Source organism: Dasypus novemcinctus, chromosome 8 (genome assembly GCF_030445035.2).
Source record: "Dasypus novemcinctus isolate mDasNov1 chromosome 8, mDasNov1.1.hap2, whole genome shotgun sequence".
Taxonomy (NCBI): Eukaryota; Metazoa; Chordata; class Mammalia; order Cingulata; family Dasypodidae; genus Dasypus; species Dasypus novemcinctus.
Window position 1 is genome coordinate 21171419 of NC_080680.1, and position 25313 is coordinate 21196731.

The 25313-nt window shown below is 40.5% G+C and overlaps 1 long non-coding RNA gene across 1 annotated transcript in view; it reads left to right on the top strand.

Annotated features, from left to right (window-relative positions):
* Window positions 1-16515, top strand: part of LOC139439485 (uncharacterized) — a 55041-nt gene extending 38526 nt beyond the window's left edge. Inside the window, exon 3 of the long non-coding RNA XR_011649357.1 lies at window positions 16390-16515. This is a non-coding gene — a long non-coding RNA (uncharacterized lncRNA). The remainder of the gene's footprint in view (window positions 1-16389) is intronic.
* The last annotated feature ends 8798 nt before the right edge of the window (window positions 16516-25313 follow it).

A 25313-nucleotide genomic window follows, 5' to 3' on the forward strand; every position in this document is an offset into this window, starting at 1 on the left:
ATCTCAATAAATTCAACAAAGTCAAAATTATACAAAGCACTTTCTCTAATCATAATGGAATAAAATTGGAAATCAACAAGCAGCAAATAAAGGGGAAATTCACACATATATGGAGATTAAACAGTACATTCTTAAATAATCAGTGGGTCAAAGAAGAAATTTCAAGAGAAATCAATAAATATCTCAAGATGATTGACAATGAGGATACAACATATCAGAACCTACGGGATGCTGCAAAGGCAGTGTTGAGAGGAAAATTTATAGCCCTCAATGCTTACATTAAAAAAAGAAGAAAGAGCTAAAATCAATGATCTAACTACACAGCTAGATGAATTTTTTGGAAGAGCTTGAGTAAGATTGGTATTAAATCTTCTTTGTTTGCTTGGTAGAACTCACCTGTGAAACCATCTGGTCCTGCACTTTTCATTTTGGGGAGCTGTTTGAAATTATTATCATCATTATCATTTCATTATCATTAAAAAGTAAAAACCTGGATAGAAATTCTACCAGCATAGTAACTCTCCTCCAGGATAGAAATATGTAAGATATCATTCAGTATTAAACTACTCATTTTAATCTACTTTCTATATGAAGTAATAAAGTGATAAAAATCTATCATAAAATGGTCTAAGTTAGTCTAAAAGCATATGACAAAATGTATTCATAAAATTATTAAATATTTAATTTTGAAAAAGGTGAGCAGATGATATGATTATTATATCTAGAAAGTCCTGAAAAGTCTACAACAAAGCTGCTAGAGCTAATAAATGATTTCAGTAGAGTGTCAGGATACAAGATCAATACATAAAAATCAGTGTATACATTAATAATGCATAATCTGAGGAGGAAGTTAGGAAAAAATTCCATTTACAATAGCAACTAAAAGAATCAAATATTTAGGAATAAACTTAACCAAGGATGCAAACCACTTGTATTCAGAAAACTATAATGCATTGCTAAAAGAAATAAAAAAAGACCTAAATAATTGGAAGAACATTCCATGCTCATGGACTGGAAGACTAAATATCATTAAGATGTCAATTTACCCAAATTGATACACAGATTCAATGCAATCCCAATAAAAATTCCATGAGCATTTTTAAAGCAAATGGAAAACACAATTATCAAATTTATCTGGAAGGGTAAGAGGCCCTGAATAACCAGAAACATCTTAAAGAGGAAAAGTGAAGTTGGAGGACTCTCACTTTCAGACTTTAAATTATATTACCTAGCTACAGTGGTAAAAACAGCATGGTATTGGCATAAAGATAGACACATAGACCAATGGAACTGAACTGATGGTTCAGAAACAGACCCTCACATCTACAGCCAAGTGATTTTTGACAAGCCTGTCAAGCTCTCCCAGCTGGGGCAGAGCAGTTTATTCAACAAATGGTGTTGGGAGAACTGGATATCCATAACCAAAAGAAAGAAAGAAGACCCCTATATCATACCTTATACAAAAATTAGCTCAAAATGGATCAAAGACCTAAATATAAAAGGAAGTACAATAAAGCTCCTAGAAGAAAATGTAGGGAAACATCCTCAAGACTCGGTGGTAGGTGGTGGATTCTTAAACTTTACACCAAAAGCATAAGCAATGAAAGAAAATATGGATAAATGGGACCTCCTCAAACTTAAACATTTCTGTGATTTAAAGGACTTCATCAAGAAGGTTAAAAGGCAGCCCGGTCAATGGGAGAAAATATTCGGAAACCACTTATCCAATAAGGGTGTGATTTCCATTCTATATAAAGAGATCATACAACTCAACAATAAAGGAGCAACCAATCCAATTAAAAAATGGGCAAAAGATTTAAATAGACATTTCTCCAAAGAGGAAGTACACATGGCCAGAAAGCACATGAAAAATATTCCATATCACTAGCTATTAGGGCAATGCAAATTAAAACAACAATGTGATATCATCTAACACCACGTAGAATGGCCATTATTAAAAAGACAAACAACAATAAGTGCTGGTGAGGATGTGGAGAAATAGTAACACTCCTTCACTATTGGTGGGAGTGTCAAATGGTGCAGCCTTTGTGGAAGACAGTTTAGTCAGGAAGCTAAATATAGAACTGCCATATGAGCCAGCAACTCCTCTACTAGGAATATATCCAGAAGAACTTAAAACTGACACGAACAGACATCTGAACACCAATGTTCTTAGTGGCATTGTTCACAACTGCCAAAAGATGGAAACAACCCAAAAATCCATCCACCAATGAATGGATAAACAAAATGTGTTATATACATACAATGGAATACTGTGCTGCAATAAGAAGAAATGAAATTGGGACATATGTGATAACATGAATGAGTCTTGAAGACATTATAGTAAGTGAAGTAAGCCAGACACAAAAGGACAAATATTGCATGGTCTCCTTAATGTGAACTAAATACAAATAATAAACACATGGAATTAAATCATAGCGTATAGGTTATTAGGAGATAAGAGGAGGGTTGAGAAGAACTATGGATGCTTAATGTATGTAGAAGTTTTAATTAACTTGACTATAAAAGTGTGGAGATGGATAGAGTTGATAGTAACACATTATAGTGAGTAGCAACTGGTTTATAAATGGGATTGTGGCTGAAAAAGGTAGTCTGGGAAGTAAATGTCAATAGAAAGAAAGCTAAAGAATAATTTAGGGACTGAATAACACAGTGAACCCAGATGCAGTTGAGAGAGGTGGTTAAGGGTACAAATGCAAGAGAGTCCTTCTGTGAGCTAGAGGAGATCTGTACATCAATAATGCAGGGTGCTGGGAATATGGAGAAGCATGGGAAAACTACAATTTGTGTGACCTATAGACTGTGGTTAACAGCAATACTATAATATTTTTGCATTAGTGCCAAAGCTGTACTGTGTTGATAATGGAGGTGTATGGAAAAAGTGTGCCAAATGTATGCTATGGACCATGATTGGTGGTAATAGTCTGATGATATTGTCTAATAATCTGTAACAAATGTTCCATCAGGGTGTGGAGTTATGGGAAATCTACACATCTGTATGATTGTTTTGCAAGTTCACAATATTTGTAACAAAAATACATTAAAACAAATAGTATGGGTTGGGGGAAAAATACACCAAATGTAAGATAAGGACTATAGTTGGTAGTAATATTTTGATGATGCTCTTGCATAGTTTGTAACAAATGCTTCACAACAATGCAAAGAGTTGGTGGAGGGGTGATGTGTGAGAGCCCTGTGTGATGTTATGTATGTTTATTTTGTAAGTTCACAATCTTTGCTTATTGTTTATGCATGTTCAGGTATGAACGATATACTTCAATAGAAAAAAATTGTCCAAAAAAAAATAGAATGTGGCAGTCTTTGGCAAGTGAACATGCATATTAAAAAAAAAAAAAAGGCATGGTGAGGTCCCAACTCCTGTTCCGGTAGGTTTGAACCTATTTGTAAATAGGACCTTCGAAAGTGTTATTAATTAAGGTGTGCTGAAACTTAATGAGGGTGGGCCCTAATCCAATGTGACTGATCTTATATTCCTTCTTACAAGCAAGGGAAATTAGTCACAGAGAGAGAAGCCACTGAGGTGGAGGGGGTGGGGGGCAGAAGTCAATGGAACCATGTAACTGAAAAGCCAACGAATGCTGAGGACTGACAGCCAGCCAGAACATACTGACCTTGGGATGAAACTGTGAGCCAATAAATTCCTGTTAAGGTACCCATTGTAGAGCATTTATTTTAGTAGCTGGGACACTAGAACATTCCTGTTAAACATTTCCTCGAGAAATAGCACACATCACTTCCCCCTCATTCTGTTGACCAAAGCCAGAGGCATGGCCACACCCACTTGCAAGGTATGCTGGGAGTTGTAGTCTGGCTGTGTGCTACGCAGGGAAGGGAGGCGAGTCTTGTGAACAAAGAACAATTCCACCATTTCCCACCGGCCTTGACCAATTCAATTTTTTTTATTCTTTTCTTTCTTCTTGACCAATTCACTTTTTGCTGCCCTTTGTAGTCCTTCTTCCTTGCATGTGCCTCAAGATTATGGCACATTGCCCATTTCATTAAAGATGTATTAAAAATCATTTCTTTTTCTTTTATGCTTGGTTTGCTTTAAAGAGAAGACAAGTCAGACTTACAATTACTCCATGTTTAATCAGCAATCTGGACACCATTAATTAAGCCAGCTGTTTTCAGTGGCCACATTCTAGACTGCTGCCGATTCTCACATTTGAAATATATGTATATGTGCCTCTGGGCATATACGATCACTTCTTTTGATAATTAAATATAACTTGGTGCTTCCTGTCATGTTTTGAAAATACCCTGGAAATGATTTTCTTTTCTTTGTGTAAAAAAGTATTCAGAAAAATCCAAAGTCAAGCTCTAAATTCAGTATTGAAAGTTTTGAAGGCAAGCCTTTTGTGTTAATAACAGCGACAACGAAATCCCAATCAATCTTTCTTTGACTGTATTCCCAGTGTTATTTTCTATGAAGAACTTTCAGATAAAGCTCCTCCGATGATAAGAATTCTTTCTCCAAGTCCTGGCTGAGTCAGAAAACCTGCACAACCACGTCTTTGCTTGGTGGTTGAGCCAGAGAGAGGCTGAGCAGGCATCAGTCAGCACCTGCTTATCAAGTGCCTCGTGTGGGCTCAACACTGTCAGGGAGCCTGAAACCCCTGCATCCTGAAATGACAGCTGGCCTTAGCAAAGGGATTGAAAGTGTCCTTGAAAGACTCGTAGCCTTTGGTGTAAGTCCCTTAAAAACTTTCTTAGAAGGACTTTAGTATCAAATAAAGACTTCAGTATTTGTTCATTCAGCTTTTCTTTATTTGTGTAAATTTCAAACAACCCTTGATGCTGTTTTGAGGGAAATCTCTCTAAATATAATAAAAGGATTATGGGGATTAGAAATATGCCAAAGAAATAGGCTTTGTTTTGCATCTTTGAAATAAAATAACTTATGAGATATAGATATGTATGAGATAAATAAATTTGGTAAAAGGATCCGGAGGGACGGGTTTTTAAATTATGGATTTTTTTAAAAAAAGCTTAAAATATTTATTTTAATGATCATTCTGAGAAACGCAGAACTCTTTTTAAAACTGTAAAGGCCTTACCCATCATTTAATCAAGTGCACTTTTGTAGAGATAACGTGATTGATACTTGGACAGTATTGCTTGCCTTAGTTTATAGAAATAGGATCAAAGATTTGACTGCTTTAATCACTCTACGGCATTTGGAAATCCAGCCTTCATGGCTAGGTGGGAGCATATCTTCAAATTCCAGTTCAGTGGAGTTGGGATGGATCATAGAAACAGGCAAATCACTTTGCTTAGAGACTTAAGTACAGTCCTACTCCTAAGTCAAAATCCTATCCCTAAGTACTAGAAAAAATGGAAGCAAGCATCCTGAGAGCAGCTTTAACTTGGTCTTGGTCACACTGCCCAGCCTTCTTGTGCCAAGTTTGTGACCAGTGCCTGGGCGTTTGTAGGTGATGAGACACAGAGAGAAATGGTCAAGCCTTAGCTTTCTAGGCATGGGAAGATGCCCATGCATCTAGGTGGAAGATGGCGCATGAATAGTCATGCTCATCTGTGCTGTGACATTACGTCCTTGAAGGCTTTATCCCTCCAAGTCTGAATTAGTGCTCCTGGGGTTTGGAGGGAGGAACAGTTAGGAGGCCTCACTGTCCCAGTTTTCCCAGGACTGGAGGGTTTCCTGGGATGTGGTACTTTTAGAGAAAAAGCCAGGGAAGTTCTGGGCAAACCAGGACAAGTTGGGGACCACTGGAGTGGTAGGTGGTTGACTTCCTTGTTCTTCGTCTTGACTTAACCTTGGTAAGAGTTAGGGGACATCTCAGAGGACACTCATGTCGAGAGAACACAGCTTGGAAATGCTGCTCTAAGTACCTTGTTGGGTTATTTCTGATTGCCTGAACTTGACACTTTTTATTTTGTGCCTCCCTGCCGTCGCACAGGATTTTCCCTCCACTTGTTTCTTCCTGCCCTCTTTCCATGCCTTCTCCAAATGGTAAGTCATTTAGTCCCTTAGTTTTCCACGGTTGCTTTGGAAATTACTACACCTGGTTGGCTTAAAGAAAGTTATTTGGCTCACTGGTTTGGAGGCTAGATGTCCAAAATCCAGGTCTCAACAGGCCACACTTTCTCCCCAGAGCCTTAAGCGTTCTGGCATTGGCTTGTTGCAGTCTGTGGATTTCCTTGGCTTACACCCCTGCCTCTATCACATGGCAGTCTCTTTCCTTGGTCTCCTGTAGATTTCTCCTTCTGTGGATTTCTCTTACTTCTGGTTTCAGGCTTCTTCTGACTGACTTCTGACTGTGCCTGAATTTCCTCTCTTCCTTTCCTCTCTGGTCATAGGAATTAAAGCCCACCCTGATTCAATACAGCTTCATACAAAAACAGGATCTTTGGACATCCTATTCACAAATGATACCACACCTTAACTAATAGTAGCATCTCCAGGGGAGTGGATGTATTTCAGTGGTTGAGCATCTGCTTCCCATGTACAAGGTCCTGAGTTCAACCCCCAGTACCTCCAAAACAAAAAAGTAGTAATAATGACTATAGCATCTCCAAAGGTGCTATTTACAAATGGGCTCACCTCCACAGTGTTGCAGCAAAGCCAGGAGTTCTGAACGACAGAGAAACCCAAAACGACACTCGGAGATACGGAGGAACAGATTTATTACACGCAGGCTCAGAGGAGAGTCAGTCTCCAAATTCTGAGCCCCATTTTTCAGTTTTCACAGGTTTATATAGGATTTATGTAGGATCAGCATGGCTCTTGCTCATTGGCTAACACATTACTAGGCGAAATTTTGCAAGCAGGGTTACAGAAGCAGAATGCAGGTGCAAGGCTGTGCTTTTGCGGGTTGATTTACAGAAGTGGGGGTGGGGCAGGAATGGTTTATTAGATTACAGAAGCGGGGAGCAGGAGTCATTCATTTGATATTCTTCTGTGAAGGCCATGTTCTCACAGGTTGATTTACAGGAGTGGCTTTTTAGATATTTTTGCAAGGTTATGCTTTTTATTTCTCAACAACAGGAATGAGGATTAGGACTTCAACATGTCTTTTGTAGGGTTCATGATTCAATACCAATAACCCCCATAAGCTTCAGTTTTTACCATCAATAGCCATGTGAGGCTTGCTGTGGGCCAGGCAATGTTGTAGGTGTGAGGCATACAGAGATGAGAGACCCAGGCCGGAAAATGAGATGATAGTATATTCAAGAATATGCCACTGGACTGTGTTCAGGATCTATTGAGAGAATTCATGTTTAATTTTTTTGGTCACTTCTGGAGGACTACACACGTTAGTTGCTATTTCACTAGAAGATTCAAGTTGGCCAACCTCTACAAAGGCAAGTGCAGACTACTCTCCATTCATGATGCACATCTTAAGCTTGAGACTCCACATCTCCATGGCCTTCTCAGGAAGTCCCTGCCAGAAGCAGGTTGTGACCTTACCATTAGTTGTAAGGTTACTTTGTGGCCTGAGTTGAATTTAGGATAAGCCTTCAGGTACTGGTTCTCTGAAGGAATGTCTATAGTATGTGTTGCTGTCTCTTCATGCATCATCTGTCCCAATCCAAACACCAACCACAGGTCCAGTAAAGGTAACAGAAGAGGCATGTGTAGAAAGGTCATATCTGAGTCCAACTCCATCACTTTCAGGAATACAAATTCCAAAGTAGAGCCAACTGACATGGCCCTGAACTACAGAGCCATCTGCCATGATCATAGAACCTGTGGGTCTCTGCAGACCTCAGGAGAACCAGCACCTGGGTTTCCAACTACCTTGGCTGTCTCTGGTACCCTGCTGAGGTGTGCATAAGTGCGACCCCTCTGATGACCTCCTGACTCTTTTTTGGAGACTCATAGCCATATAAACTCACTTGTCCTTTCTATTTCCCCCTTTTATCCAAAGTCAAAAAGCAGTTTTTAACACCTGATATTACACGTAGGTTGAGATATTCTGCCGGTCTGAGTTGACCCCTTTATTCAATGTCTTTTTCTAGTTACATCATCAGCTGGTGCTTGGCAGTAATCCCTCAGTGCCAGGGAGGCTCATCCCTGGAAGTCATGTCCCACACTAGGGGGAAGGCAATGCATCTACATGCTGAGTTTGGCTTATAGAGTGGCCACATTTGAGCAACATGGAGGCTCTCAGGAGGTAACTCTTAGGCACCCTGCAGCTCTAGGCCTAGTTCATATTTCAGGCAAACAGGCTCATAATCGTAGCCATCAGTATCAAGGACTCATCATTGGACCATCCATCTTTGTTGGTCTTTGCCATTGCACTTGGGGGATTGTTGCTGTTCCATTGGGAAATGTGATAGAGCTCCCCTGGCCAGGAACCCAGCACTCTCTCAGCTGTCATTTCCAACTGAAACCACTATGAAAATATCCAAACCTTTCTATGTACCCTGTATACATGCCCTGGAGAACCCCCTCCCAAACATGTGCCCCCCACCAATAACACCCCACACAAGTGCTCCTCCCCCTTCCTTTTTGAAGAAGTTTGGGACTACAGAGAGGTTCTTGTGTCTCTTGTTGTGTCATCTTGTAGTGTCAGCTTGCCGAGCCTGCCTGTCACATCGGCTTGCTGTCTTGCTTGTTTCTTTCTTTAGAAGGCACTATGAACCTCTGCTCCCTGTTTTGCTGTGTCTCTCATTGTGTTTTCCTTCTTGTGTCTCTTGTTGCATCACCTTGTTGTATCAGCTTGCTGTGCCTGCTTGTCAGGCCAGCTTGCTGTCTTTTTTAGGAGGCACTGGAAACTGAACCACAGACCTCCCATGTGGTAGGCAGGAGCTCAGTTGCTTGAGCCACATCTGCTTCCGCAGGATCACTTTCAGTTAAAAGAATGTGGTGGAAGTGAAGCAGCATGAATGCAGAGGCTAGGTTGTAAAACATGATAACATCATTCACCCGGCTTTTTCTCCTGGGCTACTTCTCCTTGGAACCCAGTGGCCAAGCTGGGTGGACACACGGAGAGTGTTTTAGTTTCCTAATGGCTGCCAAAGCAATATACCAGAAAGTACTGGCTTCTACAATGGGGATTTATTAACTTAGACACTTAAAGTTCTGAGGCTGTGAATGTGTCTAAATCAAGGCATCATCAGGAGATGCTTTTTCCCTGGGCTGTACCTGTGGGCGATCAGGCACACAGTGGCATCTGCTAATCTCTGCCTTCTCCCCCAGGCTCCACTGCCTTCAGCTTCTGGCTGTTCCTTCTGTTGCTATTTCTCTCCTTGGTTCCACTGATTTCAACTTCTTGCTCTCATGGATTTCTGTCTCAGCTTCTGTATCTGAGCTCCTGGGTCTGTTCTATATATATATATTTCCTGTTTATAAAGGATGCCAGGAAGAGGATTAAGACCTGTGTTGCACTATGCCTTACTGAAGTGATCTAATCAAAAGGCCCCAATGGGATCTAATCTAATCAATGGGTCCCACCTACAAAAGGTTCATACTCACAGAGACGGAACAGTTTAAGAACAAAATTTTCTGGAGTTCACAAAAGACAAACTACCACCAAGGGCCACCTGTGGGTGTGTTCTGGCCAGTGGTCCCAGCCGAGAGCCCAACCCTCAGCTGGCTTCCACTGTCAGACATTCAAGTGAAGTGTCTTCAAGAGACACCAGTCCCAGTATCCATATAACAGCAACACACAAGAGAAGATGAGTGAGAACTGCCTGGTTGAGCCCAGGCCATGCACGCACGTATAAGAGATCCTCCCCATCTTCTCCTCCTCCTTCTAAAGAACATTATTGTTGTTTTATGCTACTAAGTTTGGGCTACTTTATTATGCAGCAATAGATAACTGAAGCACAAATCAGTGGCAGGTTTTTTAACATTACCAAGGCCCTCATATTAATTTCCTCTTAATAGTTTTCCTCTGTCTCTTCTTTTTTCCACTCCTGTAAGAAGGCATACTAGTAATAAAACATGAGCGGCAGTGTAGAAGGGGAGTTGTGACCAAGCATTGCCCAAGATGGCCCTTGATTGTCTAACCTGGCAGGATCCTTGAGCAAAGGCAATCACACCAGGTTAGGCAGCCGCTTCAGAGCCTCTCCATTTTCTCATACGCTAGTTCTCAGGTAAAGGATGAGGTATCAGTGAAGATGTAAGTGGGTATTTGTTTTGTTTCTTAAACTAATTAGTTCATGTGCTTTTGGCATGGTTTTTCTCTATGGCTTTTCTCGGGCTCAGGCCAGGTTGCAGGGTATTACCTGGCAGTGCGCAAACCCTGAGTTTCCAGGGGAGGTTTGTGTGAGGTGGAGGAAAGCTCTAGATTGCAAGGGCTAGATGTGATGTGAAAAACCACGTAGGAGTGAGTAATAACAATTACCTCCCACTTTGCCTAGTGTCACAGTTATTACTTATGCATAATCTATAGCTTACCCCATGAGTAGGATTCAGAGGCTTTCAAACCTATGTTTCCTTCTTTAAATAGCAAATTTTATGTATTATTAAATTGGCGGTTATCTACAAGCAGTAGCTATGATATATATGGTAGGGAACACTGAGCAATACCTCATGCAGGCATCTGCTCTGAGGGTCCCCACCTTTGGAGAAAGAGCTTTATTTTTTGGCTTCCTTAGAACCTTGAGGATGGAGGGAAGAACTAAGCATCAGTGGAAGCTTCTAGAACAGAGACGGTGAAGGATGGAGGCCACTGCCAGCTGGGCTGCAGTTTTTGATGAGAATTCTGAAAAACTCAGAGGGGTGGCCTGAGGCAGGACCTTCTATTTAATGTTCTGCCAGCCTGCTTGGAGACAGGCAAGGAACGGCTTTGAGTTGTACTATATGGGGCTCTAGTCTGTACGAAGAAAGGAAAGAGAATATTCCCCAGCCTGCCTTCCCTTTCTCCTTTCCTATTTTTTCCAAGTTCTGAGTAGTACACTCAACGGGGGAGAAAAGATTAGTTCAGTGCAACATATATTTATTGAGCACATACCATGTGCTAGATTCTGGAGGTACAAAGACAGATAAAACACAGTCCCTGCCCCGAAACACATTCATCAGGCAAGTCCCCCCTCTTTTTCTTTTCCATTCTGTTGGTATTATACTCCTGTCTTGCCACTCACCACTTAGGGAGGCACATACCATTCCTTAGGGAAGCTGTAGAAGGGATTCACCCATCGAGCTAAATCAACAATATTAACTAGCATTTACCAAGGGCTGTCTTGGACCCAGGTTCTGTATGATGGCTTTCATCAATATTTTCTCATTTACTTCCATAAAAACCCTACTAAGTAGGTTCTATTATTACCCTTGTTTTATGGATGTGGCAAATGAGGCACAGAGAGTTTCAGTAACTTATCCAAGCTGCATCTCGGTGAGACAGCATCTCTGATGATGCCTTGATTTGGATACTTCCACGGCATCAGAACTGTAAGCTTTTAACCTCAGAAATCTCACTGTAAAAGCGGATTCATTTCTGCCATATTGCATTGGCAGCCTTTGGCAAACTAAAACACTCTGGATGCTGAGTGGTAGACAGAGACTGAAAACAATTCACGTGCATTTATTCAAGCCCTAAAGAGAGGAGCCATTAGCTCCTACTGTGTCATGAGAGCTATTTCTTTAGCCTTGCCTTCCATTCTGTGAGCCACCCAAGTACATTTCTTTTTAACTTAAATTATTTTGGTCTGGTTTGGGTTGCTTGTGACCCAGGAACCCTAATAGATACAATGATGAAGACAGGTTATTGTTTGTGAATAATGTAGATGTCCTCAGATGATAGCCATACCAGGCATTCTATTTCTTTTACAAAGGCTTTTTTTTTTTTTTAAACTCCTATCAAAGTGAATTATTGTTGGAAGGTTAATTATGGACTCTTGCACAGCTAACGGAGTTGAAAAGACCATATTAATAAGAAGTTCTAAATTGCTGGGCTTACACAAATATTTTGACAGATTAATTCTTTATGGATTAGCTTATGCTTTCCTTTTGGTGCCTTATCCAAGCTGTTGGTACTGCTGCTGTAGCTTGGGGATGGGGAGTGGTGTCTGGGTTCAATACCAGCAGATTTCATAGCATGGGGAGAAGCTGTCTGCCCAGCACTTACCTTGTCGTTGTTGATTTTCTGGTCTGGGTTATCTGTGCTCCCAGATTCCATCTCCAGATTTCATTCCAGATTGGACTTGGGCACCTTTTCCCGAAAGCTCTCTTTCTCATCTTTGTCAAGTCCCACAGATGGACTTGGGTGATCTGTGGCCACATGGATGTCCATTTGTATAATTTTAATTTCTCAAAAGAAACTTCTTCTCATTAAGTGAATTGACTGACTCACATTACTCTATCTTCCGGCCATCAAAATCCCACCTGCGCTTCAAGGATTGTACAAATCCCAACTACTTTTGTAATGCTTCTCTTGTTGACCACACGTGGAAAGAATTTCTCTCACTCTGAAACCCCAGGATGGGTATCATCTGAACTCGTATTTTTGGTACTAATCTTACACTTCTTATCATCTGGTCTTTATTTACATACTGTTCTTCCTCTAATTGTTCCAAAGTTTCTAGAGCAGGGGTTCTTAACCCTTGAGCTGGAACTGAAATTAAAAAAAATGTTATTCCTGTGGGGACGTGTTGGTGCGGGTGTGATATATATTTATTAAATAATACACAGTACATAATGTGGACTTAGAAAGGGGTCCGTGGTTTTCACCTGACTGGCAAAGGGGTCTGTGGAACAGGAAACGTTTAGAACTCCTGGTCTCGAGGGCGGAGATTTGTTTCATGGACATTTGCTTCTCCTACCATGACCATCATGAAACAATGGCACCTTTTGTTCTCTCTCTGCTTCTTGCCCCAAACCACTGAGTACAACAAGCATTGGTGACTCCTAGTACTCACTGGGTGCACTCTTGGCAATGCGATTTGGTGCTAACTATAGCAATAGAGAAATAAGTGCTGGCGGCATAACAGAATTAGGATGTCTCAGGCGGTGATCACAAGCCGTTGCAGTCCACAGGCATATTTTAAAACACGTAGGGAGCTGAGGTGGCGTAAGAGGATGAGGACCTCTCTCCCACTCCGGAAGGTCCTGGGATCGGTTCCCGGAGCCGCCTAATGAGAATCCAACAGACACAGTAGAACACACAGTGAACGGACACGGAGAGCAGACAATGGAGGGAGGGGGGAGAAATAAATAAAAAATCTTTAAACAAAATGAAACGAAACGTGTTAGAATAATCGGCATGTGAATACTTTCAGCAAATCGTGTGCTGTCCACTTCCAGGTCCTCCCTCTCCCTAACCTCTGTTTCTCACCTCCATCTGCACACTTATATTCCTCGATAGGTCCTGAAGACATTTGCGTTTGGGACCCTGAATATGTATGTAAACTTTCTATTGTAGTAACCATATACACACCTCAAAATTTCCCACTTAACTGCTTTCGAGTGTCCAATTCAGGGGCCCCCGATTTTTTTGGAGGTACTGGGGACTGAACTTGGGACCTTGCATATGTGAGGCAGGTGGTCAAACACTGAGCTACAACCACTCCACTCAGATATTTTTTAAATAGCCTTATTGAGATTTAGTTCACCTGCCATATAACTCACCCACTGAAAGTGTACAGTTCAGTGATTTTTGGTATTTTCACAGATATGAGCAACCATCACCACAGGCAATTTTAGAATATTTTCATCGCCATAAAGAGAGAAACCCTGTATCCTTTAGCTATCACCGCCTCTCCCTCACCCTCCTCCCCTGGCCTAAAGCAACCACTAATCTACATTTTGTTTCTACCCAATTATGGTTTTTTTAAAAAGATTTATTTTTTATTTATTTCTCTTTCCCCCTCCTCTCCGTTCTCCCCGTTGTCTGCTCTCTGTGTCCATTCACTGTGTGTTCTTCTGTGTCTGCTTGTATTCTCACTAGGCGGCTCCAGGAACTGATCCTGGGACGTTTCAGAGTGGGAGAGAGGCGATTACTCTCTTGTACCACCTCAGCTCCCCTGTCCTGCTACATCTTCTTATTTTCTCTCCTCTGTGTCTCTTGCTGCACCAGCTCTCTGCATTGACCGGCACTCCTGCGCAGGGCGGCCTTTCCCATGCAGGGTGGCTCTCCTGCGTGGGACCACACTCCCACATGGGCCGGCACTCTGTGCAGGCCAGCTTGCCCTCACCAGGAGGCCCTGGGCATCGAATCCTGGACCTCCTATATGGTAGACAGGAGCCTAATTAGTTGAGCCACATCGATTTTCCATACCCAATTATGTTTTTTTTGTTTTGTTTTGTTTGTATTTTTTAACACTTTTTAATTAAAGTTAATAGATCATGAAGAACGTTACATTAAAAAGCATAAAAAGGGAAACGGACTTTGGCCCAGTGGTTAGGGCGTCCGTCTACCACATGGGAGGTCCGCGGTTCAAGCCCCGGGCCTCCTTGACCCATGTGGAGCTGGCCATGCGCAGTGCTGATGCGCGCAAGGAGTGCCGTGACACACAAGGGTGTCCCCCGCGTGGGGGAGCCCCACGCGCAAGGAGTGCGCCCGTGAGGAGAGCCGCCCAGCGTGAAAAGAAAGAGCAGCCTGCCCAGGAATGGCGCCGCCCACACTTCCCCTGCTGCTGACGACAACAGAAGCGGACAAAGAAACAAGACGCAGCAAATAGACACCAAGAACAGACAACCAGGGGAGGGGGAGGGAATTAAATAAATAAATAAATCTAAAAAAAAAATAAAAAAAATAAAAAAAATAAAAAGCATAAAAAAAAATCCGTCTACCACATGGGAGGTCCGCAGTTCAAGCCCCGGGCCTCCTTGACCCGTGTGGAGCTGGCCCATGCGCGGTGCTGATGCGCGCAAGGAGTGCCCTGCCACACAGGGGTGTCCCCCGCGTAGGGGAGCCCCACGCGCCAGGAGTGCACCCATAAGGAGAGCCGCCCAGCGCAAAGAAGGGAGCAGCCTGCCCAGGAATGGCGCCGCCCACACTTCCCGTGCTGCTGACGACAGCAGAAGCGGACAAAGAAACAAAACGCAGCAAAAAAGACACAGAAAACAGACAACCGGGGGAGGGGAGGGGAATTAAATAAATAAAAATAAATCTTTAAAAAAAATAAAAAAAATAAAATAAAAAGCATAAAAAAACATATCTTTTTGCTATATCTCCAATATACTCTGCAAATCTGCCTGCAGATCTCCGTATTTCTCTAGTGTGTATGTTGGAAACTCCTTGACAAGAGTGATGCTTGACAGCAGAGCACACAAAAGTAGGCATTCTCTAAATAATACCCACTGTTGACCTTGATCTTGAGGTTGCCGTGCAAGCAGATCCATGCTGTAGATCAACGTCTGACTTTTCAAGCTTTGAAGTCATGCTTCCGTCTCAGGATGAGTTCTTCTCCACTATGAACTTCACAAACATCTGCTCTCTTACTTGTGCTATTTCCCAGGGTAAACAGATATCTTGAATAAAAATTATATTTGTAACAGTTTTTTTGTGGGAGACCAGTGTCCGACAAGAGCAACGTGACGAGGACGTCTTCGTGGGCGAAGAGTGAAGATGTTAAGCTCTGTGCTTTTCCTCAGCCATGAAGGAGACTTGTAGCTCTAAGATCACCTGAAACCAGCAAAGCTTTCAGGAGAGCTTTGAGAGGCAGCTAGCACTTCGTTCCACCAGGGGAATGAGCAAGTCCCCTGACTTCCTTCCTCCGGTAGAGCTTGTCCTCAGACACTAACTCTGTCTCTCAAATTGACCAGGAGGCTTAGATCAGTTCTGAGGTAAGGCAGAAGGAATAAAGGGGAAAAAAGAAGAGGCCAGCAAAGATGGCAGAGGGCTTGAGAAGCCATGGAAGACATCCTCGGAAGATCACTCAGTACCTCAGAATGATTTTTAAAGAAGTGAAAATAGACAAAGAAACAGAGTGGAGAAAGAAGACACAGGGACCCAGAGTCACAAATAAGATGCCATATTATCGCAGCACGTGTTAGGACTTGATGTAGTATATGTGTTAGCTGTTGTTAAGGGAAAACACTCCCTAATTTTTAAAGTCAGCTAATGAGTTGCATGTATTTTTATTTATTTATGCTTTACATATCATCTCACAGATTTAAAAAAAATTTTTTTTTTTTACTTTCTCACTCTAACCTTGGAAACAATCTAGGAAACATAGGGAGGGAAATGTTTATATCCTTTAATGGAGGCGGAAACTTGCTTAAGATTCCTTCTTGGACTTTAATTGTGAGGCAGAGGCTCCGAATAAGGCTTCTGACGGGCAGTTCAGGGGTTCTTATCTCTGAAATGGTGTTAGTATATATAGATTTTTTTAAAATTTCAATTTTTTAAAAAGATTTACTTTATTAATTTCTCCCCCACCCCCCACATTCTGCATTGTTCACACTCTCTGTCTTCTCTCTGTTTGTTTTCTTTTTAGGAGGCATCAGGAGCTGAACCCAGGATCTCCCATGTGGTAGACGGACGCCCTATCCATTGGGCCAGGTCTGCTTCCCTCAGTGTATTTTTGAATGGTGGCTAATAATTAAATGACAGGCTCGTTATACTCAATGGTTTTTTGATCTTTTTTTTTAAAGGAGGAACCGGGGATTGAAACCAGCACCTCATACTTAGGAAGCAGGCGCTCAACCCCTTGAGCTACATCTGCTCCCTGATGAGAGATGGTGTCTTCATTCATTGTTTGTTTTTAACAGGTGCCAGGGATTGAATCTAGGGCCTCATACTTGGGAAGCAGGCACTCAGCCACTGAGCTACATCTGCTCCCCATCAGTGAGATTTATCTCTTTGCATTTCCCAGTTGTGTGGGACCAGGGCAGGTGGCAGAATGCACTGCTTGACCTACCTTTGAGGAATGCAGGCTGGGGGCTGTGCACCTCCTGTTTCTCCGGGTAACATCCTCTCCTGACTTCCTTAATGGCCCTCGAGGGGAGTATGTGTTGTCTTTGTACTTACCGGGAGCAAGAGGCAAGTCACACAGTTATATTTTAGCCAGTGTTACTTTTCTCTAAGGGCAACGTTATCTATTAATCACCTTCTCTTTGCCTACTTTCCTGCTAGGTGTTGTGAAAAGCAGACAGGTAAAATTTCGGAAAAATGTAAAGCTATGATAAGGCCAAAAAAAATCTCTTTTGGGGGCTGGGTGGTGGGGGGGGGAGGGAAAGCTTTGCATGCCCACTTCTTCCGATTCTCTTAGCAGATGAGCATACATACGTTGGCTCTAATTTTATTTGCTCATAAAAGTCTCATGCTAGGAATGTTCCAGGGTATGAAAAGCCACCGATATCGTTTGCCTGGACTATTATGATAACTTCCTTATTGATTCCCGTGCTTTCTCTAACTCCCTATGGGATAATCTGTTCTCCATTCAATTGCCCAAACTAGCTTCGGGAAGCACAGACTTGCTCTGGAGGGCCCTTTCCAGCACAGCCTTCCACCTGGATAAGGTATAAAGCTCACACACAGCAGGAAGCTTGGAAGGTCCAAGGCCCCTCGTGTTCGATTCCTAGGATTTCTGTAATAAAATACCACAAACTAGATGGCTTCAAACAATAGGAGTATTTCCACAAAGCTCTGGAGGTTAGAAGTCTGAAATCGGGGCCCTGTAGAGGAGACCCCTTCCTTGCCTCTTGTAGTTTCTGGTATGTTGCTAAGGATCCCCGGTGTCCCTTCCACCTTTTTATTTTTTCCCCTCCACACCTCTTGAATCCTTCCACAACAGCACTGAGCATGAGGGCTGGCAGCACCCAGGCGAGGCTACATCCCCCCCGGACTGGGAGCTCTCGCAGGACGTGCCCAGAGTTTGGTGCTTATTTTCTTTTTAACCTTTTTATTTCTAAATAATTTTTGAACTTATAGGACTATTGCAAAAGTAAGACAGAATCCTTATAGAGAACTCCAACATACCCCCACGAGATCCACCAACTGTTAACATTTTGCCACATTTGCCCTATCAATCCTTCTTTCTTTCTATTTTCTAAATATTTGCGAATAGGTTGTATACATCATGCTCCTGGAACACTTAATGCCTTCAGGTACATTTCCTGAGAACAAGGACATTCACGTATGTGTGCCTCCTCCATCTTCACCCGGCATTCTCTCAGAGGTCTGTCTGCTGTCTCCTCCCCCCTTTATAAGGACTAACCATTTCGATTAGGGTCCACCTTGATCTACTTTGGCTTCATTTCAACTAGTCACATCTTCAAAGATCCTATTTCCAAATCTGGTCACATTCACAAGACAGGGGTTATCAGGACTTGAGCATACCTTGTTGGGAGACACGATTTCACCCACAATGTTCTCCCTTTGGTCATGCTGCTTCCTCTTCCTTTAGCCCTTTCCTTGCAGCATTCCTCCTCTAACCACCTCATGAATTTCGTTTTTTAAAAAGTGCACTCAAATGCCCCTTTCTAGAAACTTCTCTGTCCCATTTTTCCTCTAACAACTGATTTCGCCCTCATGTGTTTCCTATAAGCTTTCCATGTACCACTTTTAGAGATTTCTTATTATCGCTCTGCCACTTGTTTATGACTTTTTTGAGCCTTGTGTGTATGTGTGTGTATAAAAGAAAGAAAAGAGTAAAAGAAGAAAGCACAGAGTTTGGAGAACTGAATAGATTGGTTTCAGAAGGCAAGAAATCCCAGTAAGACCTTCCCTCACAGCCCACACTAGATTTTTCTCTTGATTTCTGCCCTTCCGCACAGTAAGAAAAGGTGACTAGATCACAGAGAATGCGGTTCTTTCCTGGCAATTCTGACCGAAGTCTTCCCTTCACTGCCATCTCTCTAAGGCAGGACCGTCCCGTTCATGTGTTCTTTGAGACAAGAGCACAGGGCCTGGCCCAAGGGGGGACTCAGGAGCAGTTGGTAAAATGAATGGCCCAGCAGACCTGAGCCTTTTGCTCCATGTGTGACTCTCACCAGCCTAGCTCCTTGTGCCCTGACTTGGCCTCTGAGATTCCTCTCTCTCCTGCATTTGGCTTGCCCGTGGATGACTCATATGCCAGTTTGACTTCACCTGCTCCTGCACATCTGTCTATCCATAACCTGGTCACTGGGTGAGTTTCCAACAAGGGAGAGTTTTACACATTCAGCCAACTCATGCGTTGTCCCTATCTTCCCCTACCACGATAGAGCAAGTGTTGAGAGTCGGCTAGTCTTCCCATCTACACGCTTCCTCTCTCCCCTAGCTGTGAGCTCCTTTCTCCTTCAGGAATGTCCTTGATGCCGTTTTAACCTAATACCAAAGCAAACCAACAAAAGTTAAGCAAACGCAAGATACTGCCAAGGTTGCATTCCCTGAGTTGAGATTCGACATCTTTAGAAAACAAGTACATTGATGTGAGGCTCTGGGCGAATTTCATCTCTTTGGCCCGATGCCTGATGCCCTGACATTAAAGCCTAAGGCAGCACTGATTAAAATCATAAGCTTGCTCAAATTTCACTCTTATCGATTTTTTTAGATGGGTAACAAAAAAGAAGCTTGTTTTTAATCTGTGTTTGTTGAGCACCAGGAATAGATGCAGGGGTAAGGGCAGTGAGATTGCAGGTCTAGAGCCATTCTGAAAAGCTGAAACCTAAAAGATGAAGATTGAATTTCTAATCCTTCCTTAATCTGGCTCCTGTTTCTGAAAGAATGGGAGGCATTTCTCCCTTAAAATTATATCAAACTCACAAAATTTTAAGCCTCAAGACAAGAGAGAATTGAAACTATTTCTAACTCAGGGAAATATTAACTGATTTCTTTGTGAGTTTTAATTTAAGTCTAGTTTGATTTTTTAATTATTGTAACATTAACAACAAAAAAAAGTGAGTCTTCACCTTTTCAGTCCAACAGAGTTTACTCCTTTATGAAGAAAATCGAAACAATGCTTTAGAATTTGAAACACGTATTTGGTAAGATTAAAAGAAAAGTTGTGTGTGTGTGTTTAAGGTACTGGGGCCAGGGATTGAGTCAGGAACGTTGTTATGTGGGAGGCCAGCACTCAACCACTGAGCTACACCAGGTCCCCAAAGAAGAGTATTTTAAAGGCATATTTATGGATTCAGAAACTGTACCAATATATATTACACTTTTATACTTTTCAATGATATAATCACTCAGAATTTCAAAAATTATATACGCCTTCCCTTGCTTCTGAAGCTCTGGGTTCTAGAAAAGCTTAGAAAGAAGATGGAGATACTTTTGATTCTGGTCAAGACGGAGTAACAGGTACTGGATTTACCTTCATGGATGAAATAACCAAAAGATCAGACAAAAATATATGGAACAATGGTACTCAATACGTAGGTAGTGAAGGACAGTGATCCCAATCAGATGGGAAACAAATGAAGAGAGCCCTATAGAAGCCCCAGATTATTGTGTGGGAAAAGTTTCTAGTCTGCCGTTCAGGTAGGGGGAGCCCAGGGAGAATCTAGCAGTCTCCTCTGGTTGAGATGACAGAGTTGCAAGAGGTCTAAAGTGGCTAGAATTCACAGGACAGGGTACTAAAAAGGAGAGAATTGTCTATAGGGAGACCTCTGGAGATCTGTAGTATTCAGTTAGGTACTAACTAGTGCGTGAGTTGAAGGAAACTGAGGCTGGGGAAAGAATCACCCAAAAGGATTAGAGCAAACAGTGCCCAGAGTTCACCCAGGGTTGGAATTGTGCCTGTTCCCAACAGCTAGAGTGGAGAATTGTAAAAAAGTTTTTGCCTCAGGACCAGGAAAAAATCAAACCTAGACTACATGCTGCTCTGGTATCATCTAACAAATCATAAAAGCAAGACCCAAAAAGTTCACGCTTTTTTCAAGCAACTTAATTGCATTATAGGATAAAATCTCAAAAAAACTTATGGGGCTACAAAAATATCCAGCATTCAACATGTGAAATTCATAATGTCTGACATCCAAACAAAAATTATCAGACATTTAAAGAAGTAAATAAAGCACTCAATCAAAAGAAAAACCAATGAATATAAACTAATCCAGAAATGATGTGGTGGTAGATTTAGTAAAAGAGAATGTTAGTACTGCTATTCTGACTATATTTCCTATGTTCAAAGAACTAGAGAAAAGACTGCACATGCTATACAGAAAAGTGGAAGAGAAGAAAGACCCACATTGAACTTGCAGAGAGGAAAAGTTCAGTGACTTAGATAAAGACTACAATGGATGAGATTAATGGGATTGGACATTGCAGAAGAGACCAGAATATCAGTGAACTCTGGGACAACTTCAATTGATCGAACATAGATGTAATTGGAGTCCCTGAAGGAAGGGGGGCATACAAAATACTTGAATGGCCCCATATTTTTCAAATTTAGTGAAAACTGTAAACTCAGATCCAAGACACTCAACAAAACTCAAACATAAGAAGCATGAAGAAAATGACATCATAGCATATCATAAGCATATTGTTTAAAACCAGCAAAAACAAGAAAGGCAGCCTGAGGGAAAAAGGCACATTATATACACAGAGTAACAAAAATAAAGATGACAACATGTACTGAAAGAAAGTAAGTACTAAAAGTACTGAAAGGAAAAAACAAAAACTGTCAACTTAAAATTTATTACCAGTGAAAACGTCTTTAAAAGAATGAAGGCTCAATAAGGACATTTTCAGTTATTCAAAATCCAAAAGAATTTAATCACCACTGTACCTAAACTATAAGAAATGTTAAAGGAGGTCCATCAAACAAAAAGAAAATGATACCAGATAGAATCCAGGATTAATACATTGCGTTGGAATGGAGACCACTGAATATAATAACTGCATAGGTAAATGTGATTTTTTTCTTTTTATTTAAGAAGATAATTTTTTAAAGCAAAAATGGCAGTGATATACTGTGGGGTTTATAATGTACATAGTAAAATATATGACAACAGTAGGAAAATGTTTGGGGAAAGGAGAAATAGGTGCATATTGTTGAAAATTTCTTATACTATAATATGAAATAGTATGATATTACATGTAGGTAGTTTGTGATAAGTTTAAAATGTGTATTATGGCCATATTTCAACCACTAAAATCTAAGAACAAGGAGATAGAGCTACTAAACCAATGAAGGTGATAAAATTAAATAATAAAAATACTCTCAATCCCAAAGAGGGGAAAAAAAGTGGAAAAAGGGAACAAAGAACATATCAGACAATGAGGAAAATAGTAATATAGTAGTTGTATCAATAATTACTATGTATAATTATATTAAATGTGAATGGTCTAAACACCCCAATTAAAAGTGAGAGATAGTCAGAAGGGATTTAAAAACAACAACAACAACAAAATAGGACCTAATTATATGGTGCATACAAGAAACACACTTTGAAAATAAAGACACAAAATGGTTAAAAGTAAATAATGAAAAAAATATGATGTTAATACTAGCCAAAAACAGCTGTAGAGATCAAATGACTAACTTTATATCGAAGTAGATGTCACAACAAAGAATAATACCATGGATAAAGAGGGTCATTTCATAATGATAGAAAGGTCAATAAATCAAAAGGACATACACAGTTCTAAATACTTAAGCTCCAAACAACAGAGCTTCAAATACTTGCAGAAAGATCTGATAGAATTTCAAGGAGAAAGAAAAACCCATAATTCCACTGTCAATAGTTGACAGAACAATTGGATAGGAAATCAGTAAAGCTATGGACTACTTGAACAACACTATCAACCAAGTTTATCTACTGTCACTTAGAGAAAATTTCCCTCAACATCAGGAGAATATACATTTTTATTAAGTGTATTATACTTAACAAGGTAGATCATATCCTGAGCCATAACACCAGTGTTGAAAGTTTAAAAGGGTTAATGTCATACAAAGTATGTTCTTTCACCAAAGTGAAATTAAGTTAGAAATCAAAATCAGAAAGATATTGATATTATTTAGTTTCCAAGTATTTGGAAATTAAGCAATACATTTCTAAATAATCTGTTGATCAAAGAAGATATCAAAAGGAAAATTAGAAAGTATTTTGAAGAGAATAAAAATAAAAACGATTAAAATTTATGGAACACAGATAAAGCAGGATAATAATATTTACTATTAAACACCTATATAAGAAAAGGAGGAAGTTCTCAAATCAAGGACTTCAGCTTCTATCTTAACAGGCTAAGATAAAAGAAGAGAAATTACATCCAAAGTAAGGAGAAAAACAGAAATAGTAAAGATCAGAGTGGAAATCATTGAAATAGAAAGTTTAAAAAAAATAAAGAAAAATAAATGAAACTAAAAACTGGCTCTTGGAAACCATAAAATTGATAAAACTCCATGCCAGAATGATCAGAGAAAGAAAAAAAGAGAGATGATACAAAATTGCAACATCAGGATTTTACGGATTTTACAGGTATTAAAAGCATAATAATAAGAGACTATTATAAACAAATTTAGGGAAGTATATATGGTTCAACCAATTGGGCTCCCGTCTACCATATAGGAGGTCCAAGATTCAATGCCCAGGACCTCCTGGTGAGGGCAAGCTGGCCCAAGTGGCGAGCTGGCCCACACGGAGTGCCGGCCCACACGTGAATGCCACCCTGCGCAGGAGTGCCAACCAGCACAGAGAGCTGGTGCAGCAAGATGACACAACAAGAGACACAGAGGAGAGAAAATAAGAAGACACAGCAGAACAGGGAGTTGAGGTGGCACAAGAGAGTAATCGCCTCTCTCCCACTGCGGGAGGTCCCAGGATCAGTTCCCAGAGCCACCTAATGAGAATACAAGTGGACACAGAAGAACACACAGCTAGTGGACACAGAGAGCAGACAATGGGGGAATGGGTTGGGGTGAAATAAATAAAATAAATCTTAAAAAAATATATAAACAATTTTATGCCAGAAACATTTGACAACTTAGATGAAATGTCTAAATTTCTTGAAAGTTACTGCCATAACTTACTTAAGAAAAAATAGATATCTTGAATACATCCAAGTTTTAGTAAAGAAGTTGAATATGTGGTTAAAAGCCTCTTCACAAAGAAATTCCAGGTCTTCACAGGTGAATTCTATAAAATATTTAAAGAACAAATATTATAAATTCTATTTGAACTCTTGAAGAAAATTATAAAGGAGGCAATTTTTTCTCAACTAATTCTATAAGATCAGCATTTATATAATACCAAAAACTGGAAAAAGAAATTCCAAGAAAGGGCACCTAGAGGCCAATGTTCTTCATGGATAAGATGTAACATTTCTTAATAAAATTTCAACAAATTTGTTCCAATAATACATAAAAAAGGATAATACATCATGATCAGATGTGATTTATTCCAGGAATGCAGGACTGATTTAATATTTTTTAAAAAAATTTATGTATTAAAACAGTGTGGTACTGGCATAAGGATAGACATATAGACCAATAGAATAATAATGAGAGTTCAGAATTAAATCCACACATCCATGGCCAGTTGCTTCTTGACAGGATGCCAAGTCCATTCGATGGGGAAGAATAGTCCTCAAAACTGGTGCTAGAACAACCAGAAATTGACATGCAAAAGAATGAATGTGGGGGAGTGGATGTAGCTCAGTGGTTGAGCACCTGTTTCTCATGTACAAGGTCCTGGATGTAATCTTCAGTATCTCCTAAAAAAATAAAAAATAAAAATAAAAAGAATGAATATAGACCACTTCCTCTCACTATATACAAAAATTAATTCAAAGTGGGTGAGTAACTTAAACATAAGAACTAATGCTGTAACACTCTTATAAGAAAACATAGGGAAATATCTTCAAGACCTTGTAGGCAGTAGATTTTTATATTTTGTGTCAAAAGCACAAGCAACAAAATAAAAAATAGATAAAATGTACTTCATCAGAACTAAAAATTTTTGTGTATCAAAGGACATTATCAAGAAATTGAAAAAACAGCCTACAGAATGGAGAAAATATTTGGAAACCATGTATCTGTTAAGGGTTTAATATCCAGAATGTATAAAGAACTCATACAACTCAACAACAAAAAGACAAACACCCCAATTTAAAATGGGACAAGGATTTGAATAGACAGTTCTTCAAAGAAGATATTCAAATGGACAATAATATATGAAAAGATGCTCAGCATTATTAGTCATTAGAGAAATGAAAATTAAAACTACAATAAGGAGTGGGTGTAGCTCAGTGCCTGAGTACCTATTTTGCATGTGTGAGGTCCCGACCTTAATTCCTGGTACCTCCTAAACAAATCAAAACCACAATGAGATACCACTTCACACACACTAGGATGCCTATTATTTAAAAAATGGGAAATAACAATGTTAGCAAGGATGTAGAGAAATAGGAACCCTTACCTCATTCATTGTTGGTGGCAATGTTAAATGGTGCCACCAGAAAGTTAAACATAGAATTACCATATGACCCTGCAAT